General features: G+C 44.0%; 2 long non-coding RNA genes across 2 annotated transcripts; one reads left to right on the top strand and one right to left on the bottom strand.

The window, feature by feature from the left end:
* Nucleotides 1-11761: 11761 nt before the first annotated feature.
* LOC309358267 lies at nucleotides 11762-13262 on the bottom strand. Its single transcript, XR_014163385.1, has 2 exons — nucleotides 13134-13262; nucleotides 11762-12327 (listed from the first exon to the last, which is right to left on the bottom strand). It is a non-coding gene; the product is annotated as an uncharacterized lncRNA (long non-coding RNA).
* Nucleotides 13263-14179: 917 nt separating this feature from the next.
* LOC309358300 lies at nucleotides 14180-14642 on the top strand. Its single transcript, XR_014163428.1, has 2 exons — nucleotides 14180-14495; nucleotides 14566-14642. It is a non-coding gene; the product is annotated as an uncharacterized lncRNA (long non-coding RNA).
* Nucleotides 14643-16920: the final 2278 nt, after the last annotated feature.

Raw genomic sequence — 16920 nt, 5'->3', positions numbered from 1 at the left:
TAGCAAGGATTCGGGCGGGGGGGAGGGGGCTGACTGTGACAGGCTCTTTGTAACAAAGAGATAAAGAGCATGGCTGATTTCGGTGTTGTGGGTCCAAATGCAGCTGTGCAAACAGGAGAAGCAAGAGAGCCTTTTGGAGTGTGATGCTGGAAACTCTCTCCACCCAGATTCAGGTTGTATATACGTGTAAATGAACCATATATCATAAAGACACTGCGGTCCCCTACTGTGCCTCATTTCCAAAAGGAAACACGGACCCCGGGTAAGCACCTGGGTCCCCTGGAATTTCTTGCACTGCTTGGAAGAGATTATTGGAGTGGTGTGTAACAATGTCAATGGAGTTCGGCCTAGATGGCTGGGGAAATCTTGCAGCTGAAACCCTACCTTTGTCATAGTAGGAGAAGCTGGGAATCTGGCAGATTCCACAAATGTTCATGTATCTGAAGGAATTGCATGGGGCAGGGAGAGAGAGAGCGTTTCATGAAGCTCAGCCACCGCTGTGGTTCTCAAAAGCAAAGGTCCTCATGTTTTGTGTCTGACATTCAGAGCTCGGCAGGATGGCGGTTTAGCAAAGGCTGCTCTGGCAGAGGTTCTGAGGGCTGAATTCTCTGGCAGCCTTCTGGAGAGAGCAGCAGCCAAGCAATTTTTAAAGTGCAAATATTTGTTTTGATTTCACATCCGTCAGACTTGGGCAAGGGATAAGGGCATCTCCAGCCACTCCTTTGATTAAATTGCTGGCAGAATTAAAGAGCAGAAAAGATGCTTCTGTGGAGTCTGTGTACCTGAATTCTGAGTAATCTCAGGATGATGAGAGGCACTGTGGAGCAGAATTAATCTGGATCCTAAGTAAATTTTATTTTACCTGTGAAACCAGGGGGTGCTTTTCTTTCCATTATCCTTGCTCCACTAGAGTTCTTAACTCCCATAGCAAAGCAGTTGGGACATGGCTGAGGACGAATGTCTTGAAAACATAAAGTGCTATTTATACACATATAATGCTTTATGAAGGCTGATTGCTGAAGAATTGATGCTTTTGAATTATGGTGCTGGAGGAGACTCTTGAGAGTCCCATGGACTGCAAGAAGATCAAAGCTATCCATTCTGAAGGAAATCAGCCCTGAGTGCTCACTGGAAGGACAGATCCTGAAGCTGAGGCTCCAATACTTTGGCCACCTCATGAGAAGAGAAGACTCCCTGGAAAAGACCCTGATGTTGGGAAAGATGGAGGGCACAAGGAGAAGGGGACGACAGAGGATGAGATGGTTGGACAGTGTTCTCGAAGCTAGTAACATGAGTTTGACCAAACTGAGGGAGGCAGTGGAAGACAGGAGTGCCTGGCGTGCTCTTGTCCATGGGGTCACGAAGAGTCGGACACGACTAAATGACTAAACAAGAACAACAACAAATGCTCTTTATACATTACATTCAATGCGTGCACCATTTGTGTACACAAATAATTGAGCCATACTCTTGTACAGCAATTCATATGTAATGTTCATTCAGTATAGTCTGAACACACAAGAGCTGAGCCTTGCAAAGGAACAAGCATACCCTTTCACACAAACACTTGCACATTTGTAGAGGCAGTTTGTACCTGTGTTCAGTGTAACATGTGGACAGCATATAAATAATCTGACCCATGTTTGGCACAGGTGGAGAGATGGTAGATCATCACCATTATCATCTATTTATTTGCATGCCACTTTTCCACAAAGTTGTGCCCAAAGTGGCTTGCTCACAACCTATCAAATGAACAATTAGGAATAACAATTCAAAAAGCGTATATTAGAAACAATCTGAAACAACACAATCAATAAATACAGAAACAACCAACCCACACAAGTTTGTATAAAACAAGACAAATAAACCAAACTAAGTTGACAGCTTTAAACAGGAGAGAGAATAATGCCTAACACAGAAATAAAAAATAATGTACCCAAATCATTGAATTATAAAACTGGGAGTTGGAAGGGACCCTGAGGGTCATCTAGTCTAACCCCCTGCAATGCAGGAATCTCAGCTAAAGCATCCATGAAAGATGGCCATCTGCTTGCTTTGGCACACTCTTCCTTCTGTGTGCCAAGGATATGCATGGAGGGGAAGGCATGAAGAGCATATGTGGAATAAGTTTATTTGCCACAATGTGCCTCACCTTCAAAATCCCCCATACTGGAGCATCTGTATCTTGAGCTCTGAAAAAACCACTGATGCAGCTTTTAAAAGAAGAAAGAATAATGAGAGACCTTTCAGAAGGTGCATGCTGAGCAGTGAAAATGAATTTTTATCAGACATTTCCCAGTCTGATAAAACTTGCAGTGGTTACTTCATATGGATAATTGATCGCCCCTCCATTTGCTGTTTCTTACCAGCCACAAGCTTGCTGTGAGATGCAGCTCCCTGTTGTTCTCATCTGCAGATAGGAAAGTAAATCCGGAAGGAGTGTGAAATAAATAAAAATTCAAAACATGTGCATGTGCAGCCACACACACACATGCGGAAAGGGGTGCATTTTAGTGGCAGAGCATCCATTTTGCGTGCAGATGGTTCCATGTTCAATCCCTGGAATCTCCAGAGATCTTCAGTTAACCATGTTCTGTTGGGTGAATATCCACTGATTGATATTCCATTCAAGAATTGGTCTAGTCTTTTTCTAAAGCCATTCAAGCAAGCACCAATCACCACATCTTGTGTCATTGAGTTCCACAAGGTAAACTTGTTTCATGTGAAGAAATATTTCCATTTGTCTGTTCCTGAATCAACTGCCGATCAGTCATTTTCACTGAGTGCCACCCCACTCCCCAAATTCTAGCATTACAAGAGAGGGAGAAATTATTATTTTCATATATTTACTCCACCATTCCTAATAAACCCCTCTTTTCTCATCTTTCTCTCCCCCCCCAAACTAAGAAGGTTCTGCCTCCCCATGTTTTACTATAAAAGGTTGTCTTTGGAATTTAGGAAATAGGGGGTGTGAATCACTTGGACAGTTAGTTAGCAATCCGATTACTAGTCCAATGCAAAGATTGCATACCAATGCATTGTGTTTTCTGTCAATCATTCATGCCCTTGAGTTTCTTATTGCTGCACCCTTCCTGTCTCAGCTGCTTGGGCGATTTCAATCAAGGAGGTGGGAAGCTTGACAAATGGAACTTTCTGTGCAATTGTGGCCAACCAATCTGATGTGTAGCTACCTGGAGACCCACCAAAAGCCATCCAGCTTTGGAGAAATTAATGCTTTGTGGATTTACACTCGGCCAATCAATACTTCCACTTTCTGAAGTGATTTTACATTTCTCGTTCCACTGACAGCTTCTCCTGGTCAAGCTTTTATGGATGAGTCTTTGGGGCCATTTGATTTAGTAAGAGTCAAAATTATAACCCTCCCCCATTTTTCATGGCTCCCATATCCTCTCACATCAGCAGTGAGAGCTGATTTTCTGCGCTTGTCCCATGGCATGACTGCATGCTCAGTGACATGCTAGGGCTGACTGACCGGGTAATACTTTTAGAAATGGCTTCCAACAAAGGTCCCTGTTAAGCAGAGACAGTCCTCAGTTTCTGATCTCTGGTAAATCACTGTCTCTATTTTGTCAGTGGCTACTAGGCATGGTAGGGACACGGGTGGCGCTGTGGGTTAAACCACAGAGCCTAGGACTTGCCAATCAGAAGGTCGGCGGTTCGAATCCCTGCAACGGGGTGAGCTCCTGTTGCTCGGTCCCAGCTCCTGCCAACCTAGCAGTTCGAAAGCACATCAAAGTGCAAGTACAGTGGTACCTCGGATTACATACACTTCAGGTTACATATGCTTCAGGTTACAGACTCCACTAACCCAGAAATAGTGCTTCAGGTTAAGAACTTTGCTTCAGGATGAGAACAGAAATTGTGCTTCAATTAGCTAAAGGCCCCATTAGCTAAAGTGGTGCTTCAGGTTAAGAACAGTTTCAGGTTAAGAATGGACCTCCGGAACGAATTAAGTATTTAACCCGAGGTACCACTGTAGATAAATAGGTACCGCTCTGGCGGGAAGGTAAATGGCGTTTCCGTGCGCTGCTCTGGTTCGCCAGAAGCGGCTTAGTCATGCTGGCCACATGACCCGGAAGCTGTACGCCGGCTTTTCGGCCAGTAAAGAGAGATGAGCGCTGCAACCCCATAGTTGTCCGCAACTGGACCTAATGGTCAGGGGTCCCTTTACCTTTACTAGGCATGGTGACTATGTGCTGCCTCCAAGATCTGAGGCACCATGCTGAGGACCAACAGCTGCATGGCGAGTTCCCGCCTCCCCCCAGGGGAAATAAAGACACATGACACAGATATTTAAGGTTAATGGGCTAAATATGGCCACAACTTTATTGGTTACAGGTGATGAGTGGTATTGGTTTAGGCATTGGTCCTAACCGACTATCCGGCTTCAGTCTGTTCGCTTGAAGTCCGGGAAGGGTTAACCACCAGTAGGGGGAGTCCTGCTGATGCACATCAACTAGGAACTCCCCCGGGGTCACCGCTCAGGGGCATGCCCTAGGCCCTCACCTCCCTAGGCTTCAGACAGGGCCATGCCCCCCGGAATCCTTTAACAGACTACCCTTCAATATGTGGGGAGGCGCTTCCTCTCCCCCCTTCCATCTACATAATAACAATACCAATGCCTAACCACCACTCGAGCAAAACCCACCGCCAATACCCTCAAACCTGCAACCAATCCCTAATCCCAGCCATCATATCCGCCAACCACACATCGTTTCCCACATCGCACGGAGGCTGAGAGCCAGCCCCCGCGCGTATGGTGGGAGGGTGAAGCCCGCAACCCCACCTCCTTTCTACGTCGGAGGTGGCTTTGGAGACAGCTATTGTGGTCCTGCTAGTGGGCTTACCACAACCATCAGATTGGCTACTGTTGGAATGTGAAGCCTACACTAGATAGGTCTTTGGCCAGATCCTGCTGGATTGTTCTAATTTCACCATCCTAGCACTGGCTTGGGGAACTTGTGGCCTTCCTGATTTGATGGCCTAGAACTCCCATCATCTCTAAGTATTGGCCATGCTGCCTGGGAGTTGGAATCCAACAATATCTGAAGGGTCACAGGTACCGCATCTCTACTCCCTGACTTTGGACCAGGACCAGAACTTGCCTTTCGGATTGCCCCTGTGGATGGGTTTGGAAGTGCTGGATTTAGTTTAATCACAGTTCCAAATAGGTAGTACCACCCAGAGGCATAGGAAGGTCAGGTGGTACCAGGTGGGGGAAATTTCTTGTCACCCCCCCCCATTTATTTATTTATTTACTTTGCCTGCAAAAATGGTTTTATATTACTTCATATTTTCTCACTTTCTGGGCCTCTGATAACAAGTAGGCGACTGTGGACAGATACTTAAATCTACAGGATGGATTGTGTTTTGGCTTGTGTGATTTTATTTATATTTATTTCTTATTTATTTAATAAATTTTATTTTAAAAAACCCTGCAAAGTGGTTTACCAAAACAAAAAAAACCGTATCAGTTAATATCTTGACCCTGCTCCACTGAATTGAAATTTCAGCCTTCATGACATAGGAAAACGGCCAAGTAAACAGCTATTTTTGTGGAGGAGGGTCAAGATATTAACTGATATGCATGAAATTTCATATATAGCTATATAATCCCTAGTGTAGTAAGATAAGATCTTTGGAGCAGGCAATTTCAAAAAAAAGTTTTTTATGAACCACCCTAGTAGGGCAGTAATTGATCATTTGTCACCCCCCTCCATGATGGCACCTGGGGCATCCCCCCACCCCCCTTCCTATGCCCCTGTAATACCACACTGAGCAACTGATTCATTGAGAAGCATGCTTGCCTACATCCAAGCCAAAGCATCCAGTACATTTCTATGGAAAGTTTAAAACAAATTTCAATGAATCTCCCCCGACCCAATTTAATATCTATTTAATGAACCTGAACGACCATCAATTTAACCACTAGGCTCTCCACTGCATCACTGAAAAGCTCTGCCTTAGGACAATTTACCTGACTGCTGTAGCCTTTAAAAAAATTTTTTTTTTTTTACAAGTTAAAATAAACATTTAGACTGGAGTTTATTGAGGTTATCACACCGTAATGTTCACATGATTAAAAGACCATATTTTGAGTTTTCATATTTATGAGGCATTAGTCAAGTGGGATCATAATTAACTCAAAATTAAAGGTGCAATAAAGGTGTAATTACAATCTTCACCATTGATTAAAGCGTCAATGTATATTTAGGCTCTAAAAGCAAACACCAAGGCACCTGTGGCAGGTTAACAGGAAATCAATTAGCTGAACGTAGGTTAATTGCCGTACCTGTCTTGTTTTATTTAAGTAAAATTCAATTTCAGGAAGACAACCCTTTTTGAACAGTTTTAATACATTGACTGTCGTGTCAATAGAAATTTATTTGTTATGCAAATGTGGAACCTAGAAGCAGATCCTCTGGCTGTTGGTCTGCATTGGAGCCTTTATAGAGGCTCAGTGGTTATTTTCTTCCTCTCAGATGTGGTTAGATATCATATTACATAACTACCGTATTTTTTGCTCTATAAGACTCACTTTTTCCCTCCTAAAAAGGGGACATGTGTGTGCGTCTTATGGAGCGAATGCAGGCTGCACAGCTATCCCAGAAGCCAGAACAGCAAGAGGGATTGCTGCTTTCACTGCGCAGCAATCCCTCTTGCTGTTCTGGCTTCTGAGATTCAGAATATTTTTTTTCTTGTTTTCCTCCTCCAAAAACTAGGTGTGTCTTATGGTCTGGTGTGTCTTATAGAGCGAAAAATACAGGTACTTTTTATACCAACTGGTACCAATCAGAAGCTCGGATGGTTTCTGTAATTCTAGGGTGTCTCACTTAAATCGGGAGGGTTAAGTGGTATGGGACACATTTGTAACAGTTCACTTCTTATGCCAAAGTCGTTAGGGGTATCTTAAACTCTTAGCATGCTTAACAAATTATGGCTCCCAGACTTCTTTGAGGGGGAAAACATAAAGCATCATAGTGCTTTAACATGTATTGTGTGAATGTGACCAAAGTTACTCAAAGGTGATTTCTTTTTTGGCTAAAAAAAAACCTTAAGAGTATGTTTTAATGAACATTCATCAGTGCATTTAAATGTAGAAAACCAAAACTGTATTCCAGCTGTTACTGTGTCTTAATAGCTTAGAGGGTTTTTCAGAATTATTCCATTATGCTTATCTGAACACTGATTTAATATTTAATTAGGCTCCCCCGGCCTAATTGCCAGGGAAAGACACCTCTGAGTCATAAAATGTTGTTTCTTTTGAAAAACAACTTATAATGAACTAAATTTCTTGTCGTGGTAATATGTAGACTGTATAAATGTCTGCGTTCTGTCTCATTAGGTTTAAAACAATATATATATTTTCAATTAAAGTTGAACAAGGGACAATGTTTGCTTTCAGAGGCAAGATTGAATTCTGAAAACAGTAATTTATTATTATTTTAGCTCTGACAGGCTGGGTGTTAATTTGGTGTTTATTCAACCTGCACTGTGCATACATTAAATTCTCCCCACGAAATAACAAATGAGTTCAGACATTCTGCATTAGGTGCATCGTTAATTTCTATGGCAAATTTCTGATTACCTTCCAACATTTACTCCCTTCAACGTATATCTGGCCTCCAGCACTCAAAGATCAAGTTAACAGGACTGTTTGGCTGAATCCAGAGAAATGGATGAGCAAATCTTTATGCTCAGTGTTAAATTGTGGGTGAACATATTAGACGACACAGCGATTCTTCAAAAAGCTCTTGTTTATTCACAGGCCAGAACAGAACTGAACTGAACTGAAGGGTTCAGTCAGCCTGCTTATGTAGAGCTTGAGTACAACGTAACTGTAACAACTTTCTGTAACTATCCAATCAGTGAACATCACTTTTGATCCCTTGTTTGCATATGTGGATCTGAACTATCTACAGTATCCCCCTGCTGGCCCAGGGTGAGAACTTCAGTACATAACACTCAGCAAGGCTTTCCCTTCTTTCAGGACAGCCGTACCTCTCTCCCCTGTGACTCATAGCTTTAATAATGGGTGCTACCCTAGGCTCAGATAAGCCAGGTGATTCACCTCTACAAATCAATAAATAGCTCAACAACTGTAAGCCAATCCAAATCACTTCAGACCCATTCAGGGCCAGATCCTTAGCTTTCCCCCTTGCCCCACTCCTTCTAGATGCCTGTAGTCCTTGGGGAAATTACCGTACATTTCCTGTCAGACCTTGTTTCTGGCAAGCCAGATAACAGCACACCGGGCATCAGAAAGGGAGCGCTGACCCAGGGCTCCAGAATAGGTCAGCCAAGGGTGAACACCTGAGGTAGGTGAAAAGCCCGGGAACAGACTCTGTTCACTCCCCAGATGCTCCCCTGGACTCAGGACGGGCACAACCCCATCTTGCCCACTATAGTAGTTCTCGCACATCTGTCTGTCCCTTTGGTCTGAGCTCAGATTACAGCTGTCAAACAACCAAAACAGAAAGAAATCCACAAATTCCCATGAATTTCCCTCCTCCCCTTTCTTCCTGCATCTTCTCTATTAATTCTTGAGAATGCAATGGTGGATTAATTGGATTACCATCGTTGCTTTTCTTTTCTTCTTTTCTTTTTAAGTGCAACATTTATTATTTGATTTCATTTAATAAGTTATGTAGGCAAACATTGAAAAGCAAAGGTATATAAATTGCAATCTTTTCAACTATATCTACTACACCTGATATTCAGTGTCATAATACAATTCAATTTTACATTATAGAACCATTAACACCATTTGTCTGCACAGTTCCCTCTATTCTCAATCCTAAAAATATACTTAATGAATTTATAATCTTAACAGAAGAGAAATAATGATAATTGTTGCTCAAATTTATATCATCATGATTATATTGATTCTGATTGCAAAATGGTTAAATATTCTGATTAAATATTCCAATACAGAATGAGGTGTATGACAACTACCACTTAATGACAAACAACCGCTTTTGAGGTAAAGTGGTTGAGAGAATGGTCACCAAACAGTTTCAAAATGAACAGATTAGCTAAACCCATTTCAATCTGGATTTAGACCTGCGTTGCCTTGTTTGATGACATGTGTTGGGAGAGAGACAAGCAAGGTGTGTCTCTGCTAATGCTCCTTGACTTCTCAGCGGCTTTCGATGCCATTGACCATGGATGGTATCCTCCTAGAGTGACTTTGCAAGTTGTATATTAGAGGCACAATGATGATCCCGCACCTATCTGCAGAACTGCTACCAGAAGTTGGTGAACTTATGCCCGGCCCTGTGGCAATTGCACTGTGGGGGTCCCACAAGATTCCATGTTTTCTGTCCCCCATGATCTTTAACATCTATGCTGCGTTAGGTCATGATCTGGAGATTTGGAGTGAGGTGGCCCCGATAGGCAGATGACAGTCAGCTCTATCCCTCCGTATCATCAGAACCAGGTGTGTCTCTGCAGTGGCTGGATCAGGGTCTAGAGGCGATAATAGCCCAAATGAGGACCAGACCAACAAACTGAAATGGCCTCTTGACAGGACAGATGTGTCTAGGAAGTGTGGAGATGGCCTATTTCAGAGGGAATTTCAGTGACGGAACAGCTTATCTTGAGGACCCAACATTTATGGACCCAACATTTATGGCCCAGGTGGCCAAGGTACCAAAGAATTTCTATTTCCAGCTATGGCCATTCCTCATCCAGTCAGTGACCGAGGCTTTGGTCCACATCATTTGCGAGGCTGCCTTTGATGGGGGGGGGGGAGGGAGGGATAGAGAGATTGCACGCTGGTTAAGGGGTGGGGGAGGAGAGGGAAAATTCTGCAGCCCAGCTGGTTTGAGGGGAGAGAGAGCTGTTGGGGGGGGGGGAGAGAAAGGACTGGCTGATTCCATTAGACTGGTCATTTGATCTGCTTCAGCTGAAAAAACCTGGGCCTTTGATTCTTCCTGTTGAAAAGGTCAGTGCTGGAGGATGGGACGTGAACCCAGGTTAGTTGTGCCTGGAGACCTGCAGGCATTTGCCTCAGAGGGTAAAGACTCTGTGTTGTTGAGGTCAGGCCTCCTCCTTTCTCATGCCACCTTCTGAACAACCTGTCTTCTTACATCAACTAAGGCTGTTCCCAATTCATCGCCATCCCTCACAGGTGAGCTCTGTGTTTTTCTTTTCACTTGCTCCAGATGAGCAAGGCCTCTGCTCAAATCCTCTATGCTGCAACCCAACAGGGAGTTTTCCATCTCATTGGCCTCCCCAAGCTCTTCTTCTTTGCCTACAGCACCCAATTCCCTCAGCTTATCCAGGGACACCCAGAGGAGCCATGTTGGGTTGTGCTCCCCCCACTTGCAGGGTTCTCAGAATGCTGAGACCAAAGAAATGAGCGAGTCTGATATGGGGACCTTCTGCCTGAGGGTGCATCTTGAATTGGGAATGGCGCCAGGTCGGGGTGAACAAGAGTGTGATCGAGAGGGACAGGATTGGGGTGAGACACATAAGGGGGAGGGTCCTCTTCTTCAGGATCAGAAAGTACCAGGGGCAGGGGCAGAGGGTTTATGCAGAGGAACCTTTTCTAAGACTGGCAAAAACTTGCAAGGCTTCATCAAAGCAGGTTTCAACGTCAAATCATCCAACAATTCTCCATAGTCATGTTCATCCCATTTCCCAGTGTTCCTAAGGAACTCCAACAATTTCAAAATTCTGCCGCCATCTATCATTCCGAATTCAGGCCAAACAACTTATTCACCGAGGACATAAAGGGGCCATTCCTGCTGGCAAAATTGCCTTACTTTTGCTTGGTCCAGTTGCCCCCCAGCTCTTCCGCCAGGACAGACCAGTTCTTTAGGACTCATCCCATCGGACTACAAAGGGGCACCTTCCTAGACCAAGAACACATCCTTTTTCTTCTCTTTTTTCTAGGTTTTTGGTTATACTTTTAAAATGTATAAATTTCATAATTTTTACAAGCATTTTAGCATGTCAATGTTTGACTTCCTTCCCTCTGTTTCTGTGATTCCTTAAATTTATTTTTTATCTGCATATCCAAATTCATTTACTTGCTCATTTAATTATCTATTTTAAATATACATTTTTATGAAACTGCAGGTTATTACAAGAATCCTACCCATGTTTTTTATCTGTGTGCTATTTACCTATAAATATTCAATAAACCATTTCTATTTTTTAATAAAAAGTTTGTTATCTTGATTTCTTATTCTTCCAGCAAATTTTGCCATTTCTGCATATTCCATTAAGTTTTTGTATCCATTCTTCCTTTGCTGGGACTTCGCTTCTTTCCATTTTGGGGTGAGTAGCATTCTTGCTGCTGCAGTAGCATACATAAATAAATTTCTATACAGTTTACATAGTGCTGTCGGTATAATTCCCCAAGGAAAAGCTGCTTCTTCTTCTTTTTTTTACAAAGGTTATTTTGAAGATCCTTTTCAATTCATTATATATCATTTCCCCGTAAGCTTTAACCTTACTACAAGACCACCACATATGGGAAAAAGAACCTTCTTTCTCTTTACCTTTCCAACACTTGTTTGATTTATACTTTTTATAGTAAGAGAACCCACACAAGCGCCACTGACACAACCCCCCCCACATACAGTAAGTAGAAGAACAGAAACATCCCCACCCCACTCACCACTGCCGCCCCCTCTTGCCCCTTTTTCTTCCTAACCTAACACTGTATGTAACACTAATGTCTCACAACAAATGAAGCTGATCTGTGGAAAAATGAGACAATGCACAAAAGTTTCAAAACTAATAATTCTTTAATGACAAATTTATATATATTTAAAAAGAAATGAAGCAAAGGGAGAAGGACCCTGGAACTTATTCAGAAAAAGCTGTCCTGCCCGTGGGAAGGTAGATAGGGGAGACCTGGCACACCTAACCCCAATAAAGAGAACCCCCCAAAGATAAAATCCTACGAGACCCAAAAGGAAGCCGAAAAGATAGAGAAAGGGGGCATCCGAGGGAACAAAACCACCTTGGAGGAAAGGCCTAAAAAACCCACCCTGAAGTCAAACCTCCAGCCCACCCCATCAGGGGATGAAAGACACACGGAGCCTCCGGAGGAAAGGAGAACATCGAGCCAGGGGATGACATGCTCCTGAATGTCATTTTTGAGTGCTTGGAGCAATCGTGGTACTCTTGGCCACTTTCACAGTTCAGCCCATCTGCAAAGGAGGGGTGGGCGTTGTAGAGGTGGCAGTTGTCGTGGCACCAGACTCCTTGATACACCTCTGCCCATTTCCTGTTCTGGGGCTCCTGCTGTCTGTCCTTGGTTGAGAAAGGCATCATAGGAAAGCGAATCGCCTGTGAGGAGGTGAACAAACTCCAGTCAAAGTCAGACCAACTTTGCACCTATGTGCCAATCCCTCCCTTGCCAATTTGTAAGGCAACAGCGGGGAAAAGCCAGAGATTCTGGCTACACACCATCGAGGCAAAGGAAACTGTTGACCTCATTTTTCCTCTGCTACAGCGTCACCTATATAACGGCCAGGGAGGCTGGTTTAGTCACTGCAAACTGTAAGGGAGGGAGGGGGAAGCTGGACCATGTTGCACTCCCAATGACATCACCGGGGGGGGCAACAGAGTCACCCAAGGTCTATTATCCTTTGTAGTAAAAAACAAAAAACAAAAAAAGACTTGTAGCAACACCTTGGGTTGCAGATTCCAGAGCAGCAGCTGCTGCAATCCCCCCCCAAAGTGTGACAAATAAGGTTAAAATGGTCTTTTAAGGGTGTCACACCAAAAACCATCCTCCCCACCCCTGCCCCCACCCCTGAAGGGCCTCACCCTCCTTGCCTACTTCACCTGGCCCAAACACTTTCCCAAGTCTGGGGGGAGTCACACTGCCTGCTGCTTCTCCCCAGCCCTGTGATTCCACGCCACAGCCACCCTTCTTCCCTAGAGAGGGGCGGAGGATGGCTATGGAAGGAGACAGTCCCAGTCCGGCAGGAAGCTTCTCACATGTGCACCAGGTGACTCTTGCACCACTGTCTTGCCATGAGATTTCTAACCGTCCCACACCACACTGCCTCTCCCACCTTCCCAAGGAGAGGACCCGGGAGATGGCAGTCGGAGCAGAAGGACCTGAATGAAGAAGGAGAGCCAATTACCCAAGGAGCTCAGCAGGTGAAGGTGGGTCATTTCCCAGCCAGAATTCTATCAGCTGGCTTCCAAAACATCTCTTCCAAGAATCCCAGTCCTGGTCAAAATCCAGAGCCATCACTCCGCCTTGGGAACACCTGCAAGGACACGATGACAAGGTATCTTTTAGGCCTTCATTTGAGTCTTTTACATTGCATTGAATACAACCGTACATTCTTTCCTTGACTTCCCTTCCCCCTTCCATGGTTCTATTTCTTTCTCCATTAAGACTGGATGTGGCGTTTGCCCGTTCATTTAGAAAATGTTTGAACGTGGGGAGAGATAGGGTTAAAAATATAGACCAATAGGAAAGCTGGAGGCGGAGCCTACCTGTGTATAAAAGGGTTTAGCCCGAGGTTTGAGTGAGTTGTTGTTGGGAGTTGTTGGTGGGTAGTTGGTTGGTTTTAGTGGGTTGGCTGGTTGGGAAAGGCAGTTGGAGATAGACATTAGGGCAGTGGGTTCTGGATTGAGGGGAGGTAGAAGAGATAGAAAGAGAAAAATAAGACTAAGAAAGTAAAGAGTAACAACATTTGGAATACTGTAACAGTTTGTGTCTGAAATAAAATACACTCTTTATTAATTGAGAACCTGACTGAGGCTGAAGTGATTTTATCAGGGAGGACCTGGTTGGTGGCAGCGGATTGGTGGTGTATAGGTCAATAGTCCGTGAGACGACTGGGGGCTCCGTATGAACGCCACAAAATTGGCAGTGGCGTGATAAATAAATATGCCCGTGGTGGAATAAAAGAATATGCCCGTGGTGGGAGAAATAAATACATCTGCGGTGGGATAGATTTATACGCCCATGGTGGGATTGTTTATACGCTCGTGAAGAGGAAGTTGGATCTGGGAGTGAGGTTATTTTGGCAGAGGTATTGGACTTGTGGTTGGAAGACGTGTCTGTGCAGGGCCAGTATGAAGACCCAGTGCAAGGCTCCAAGGCCAAAGTCTAAAAGAAAACCTAGCCAGAAAGAATAACTTAGGGAAAAAACTTGGCAAAAATAACTTGACTTGGGGAAAAAAAATCTCTCAACTGACTCTATTTTGCTGTCAGACCACAAGTGCTCAATATGCCACCCAAAAAGTCAAGAAATCCTGTTAGGGAACCAACCTATGGAAGCTCTGAGGGAGAGGAAAATGGGAATCCTCAGGGAGAAGGGCAGAGTTTAGAGGAGATATCAGAAATTCCTTCTGAGGCAGTAGAGCCTAGACTCTCTTTAGAATTTGAAAAATGGAAGTTGGAACAGGAATACAAATTTAAATTAGAGAAAAAATTAAGGCTGAACAAGAAATTTAGAGAAAAAATTAAGGCTGAACAAGAAAGAGATAAAGTGAAAGTTGAACAAGAAAAAGAAAGATAAAATGAAAGCTGAACAAGAAAGAGAAAGAGAAAGGGAGCAGTACCATCTGTGGGGAAAAGAGATGCAATTTCAGTTAGATATGCGGAAAATGGAATTGGCATCTGTGGAATACCAAAATAATAATAATAGCACAAATGATCAAAGTCAGGTTAAGATAGACCTCAAGCGTTTTCCTGAGTTCAAAGAGAAGGATAATCCGGAGGCTTTAACGTCTCATTTGAAAGAGCATGCAAAGATTTCCAAGTAAAAGATGAGGCAAAAATGATAATATTAAGGGCTAGAATTAGTGGAACCTTTGTAGCACCTCTGTTTGTGGTTAACGCTTAGCTACCTTAGCTGAAATATATGCACAAATGCCAGAAGACCAGTCTAGAAATTTTGACATGTTTAAACAATTAATTTACACCCGATTTGGAATCGCCTCAGAACAGTTAAGAAAGAAGTTCAGGAGTGTGACAAAAGTGAGGGAAGAAATGTTTGCTCAATTTGGAGCCAAAATTTCAAATTACCTCACAAAGTGGCTAGAGCAGGAGGGTGCCAATTCAGTTCAGAATATCAGGGAAATTATAGCGCTTGAACAATTTTATACAACCATCAATGAGAAATTGAAATATCTGGTAAAAGAATGACATCCCAAAACTATACAGGAGGCAGCCACTTTAGCTGACCAAATTAATGAAATTAGAGACCATGGATTTGATGGTCTGAAATTTGGCGGGAAAGTGTGGGAGTACCCCCAAAACAAATTTCAATATGTCAAGGAAAGCCCTACCTCAGTGACAAATAAGGGAAATATGCCACAAACTAAAAGTCCAGCTGACAAGGCCCTGACTAACATTGGTCCCACTGAAGGAAAAGGAAATAAAACTAATTATACTGGGTACAGGGAAATAAAGTGCTGGATGTGTGGTAAATTAGGCCACAGGAGTTTGGACAGTGGGGATGGAAAGGGTAAAACTGAATTCGGGTTCTCAAAAACAGACTTATGGTATCCACTCAGTGGAGCACAAAGAGGCTAGTCAGGTTGCTAAGAAAACAGAGGTTTTAGCTAGACCTGAGCCTGAGGAAAATTTTGAGGCTCATGTGGTACAATGTTGCTTGATTAAACAGGATAGTTTCCTCTTGAGAATCACATAAATTAGAAAATAACATTATAGAAAACATTATAGTGTAGCCTTTTCAGGCTTTGCCCTCGGGTGGGAAGAGCATTGCACCCGGGGAGAGGGAAATGGGAGTCAAACAGACATTCAAGGGATGATTTCAGAGAAAAAGCTTTATTGCTACCATCCAGGCTTGGTAGAAGGAGCTAGTGTGATAATTTCACAAACAAGCACAAGTTCACAGCCATTTGCACAGAGCATATATTCCCCTCCAGTTCCCTCCCCCTTTCCCCCCTCCTCAGGAGCCCTGCCCCAAATTGAGTTTCCTGAGCATGAACAGAAAGCTCCTGTCTTTGGGACTCTTGGCACCCTTCCCAGGAAAGGGGGATGAGAAGCCAAGAGGGTTGAGGAGCCTTGTGTTTCAGCGTGTCCAAGATGTGTTGCAACCGAATGAGATAAGAGTCAGGTCCCAGGCCTGAGTATTCTTGGCACTGATAGTCTCTATTCATTAGCTTTTTGAAGCTCTCTTGTACTGATAAAAGTAACATTTTGCCTATGCAGCATCATCTTGTGAGAAAGCAGAGGAGAGCAGAGAAAAGCTAAAGCTGTGCTTTTTTAGAAGAGAGAAAGGGGAAAATTGGTTTTGAGGCCTAGGGTGACTTTGGGCCTAGGTGGGGCACCTGTCGTCACCTCCTTCAATAGAAACCTTGGTGAGCAAAATACACGAAGTGTGGCACCTAGTGGTAGACTACAGCAGGCATGTACAGCACGAGCCCCCAGTCGACCGTGGGGCTTTTTTCTGGTTGATTACAGGGCCTTTCTCTGCAACCTCAGGTGCAGCAGCCAGGTGCCAGTCTCTACAACGCTGCAACTGTGAGCAGCGCATGCGGGGGAACGGGGGACGGAGGGAGGCACGAGGAAGCTGGGGAGAGGTCTGCGCAATGCTGCTGGAAGAGGGGAGGTGGGCTTATCGTGGCTTTCTCAATTGGGGAAGGGGGCGGCTGCCAGAGATGGAGAGAGGCATGAGGAGGAGCCGCGTGGGAAAGCTCCCTTTGACACAGAGGGAAGGAGGGATCAGGATCAGGACCAGCTGCGCAACCCTATTAGACAGTGGGGAAGGAGGGATGGAAGGAGGGAGGGCAGGCACTATTTGACGCACAGCGTAAATTAATAATGCAGAGTTTTAAAGAATAAGAACTTCATAAACAACATGGTTCCACGCAGTTTGACTGAGATTACATCCTGCTCACAACTGAGGCAGACTGACTCTCACTGAAGTCTTAGAGAGAAAATGG

The sequence above is a fragment of the Podarcis melisellensis genome (assembly GCF_964234715.1).
Source record: "Podarcis melisellensis genome assembly, chromosome: 15".
NCBI lineage: Eukaryota > Metazoa > Chordata > Lepidosauria > Squamata > Lacertidae > Podarcis > Podarcis melisellensis.
This window is presented reverse-complemented; position numbering and strand designations above follow the sequence as displayed.